The 677-nt window shown below is 29.5% G+C and overlaps 1 protein-coding gene across 2 annotated transcripts in view; it reads left to right on the top strand.

The window, feature by feature from the left end:
- Positions 1-409, top strand: part of arl6 (ADP-ribosylation factor-like 6) — a 7,779-nt gene extending 7,370 nt beyond the window's left edge. For both annotated transcript variants that reach the window (XM_027178925.2, XM_027178924.2), the window contains exon 8: positions 1-409. This exon is cut by the window's left edge and continues 164 nt beyond it. The gene's annotated coding sequence lies outside the window, so the exon portion shown is untranslated.
- Positions 410-677: the final 268 nt, after the last annotated feature.

Genomic DNA, 677 nt, shown 5'->3' on the forward strand with positions numbered 1-677 from the left:
TTTGTTTTTTTTTTTTTGTTTTTTTTTTTGCACCTTTGTAGATCGTTTGTCTTAAAAATATTTGGCAAATTAGCTCAGTTTCACTAGTTGTACTAGTGTGTTTAAAATATAATAAATGTGCACATAAATACATTATTATATTCAGCTGACAAAGGTTGAACTTTTTTTTAGAGAAAGCTGAGCAAAACAGACCACAAACAAGTCCTATATTTATGATGTCACATCAGATTACCATAAATTTAATTGTCAAGAGCAGGGGAAAATGTACACGTTACCATACAACGTCTATTCCGCTTATTCATGTTATTCTTATTCTTATGATTATTTTTAATGTGGTTTATTTTTAACTGCTTTATTTTATTCAGAATTCCCAACCACAAACACACACTAAAGATTGTATTTGACATGATACATATAAACTCAGCTGTCCTTCATGCTTTATTAAAAAAAAAAAAAAAAAAGGTTTCTACACATTTTCTGTCCCAAATCTGTTGTAAACTGTGATTGTGTACAAGTTAACAAGCAGCTGGTACCTAAAGTATCCTGTAGCAATTTATAGTATAACAGGTGCCATTTTATTTCTATTTATTTATAAATAAGTCACTTTACATGTCTATAATAACCGAGCAAATAGAGTTACGTTAACACGTACAGTCGAAGTACGTGTTCATCCTACT

Source organism: Tachysurus fulvidraco, chromosome 18, assembly GCF_022655615.1.
Source record: "Tachysurus fulvidraco isolate hzauxx_2018 chromosome 18, HZAU_PFXX_2.0, whole genome shotgun sequence".
Taxonomy (NCBI): domain Eukaryota; kingdom Metazoa; phylum Chordata; class Actinopteri; order Siluriformes; family Bagridae; genus Tachysurus; species Tachysurus fulvidraco.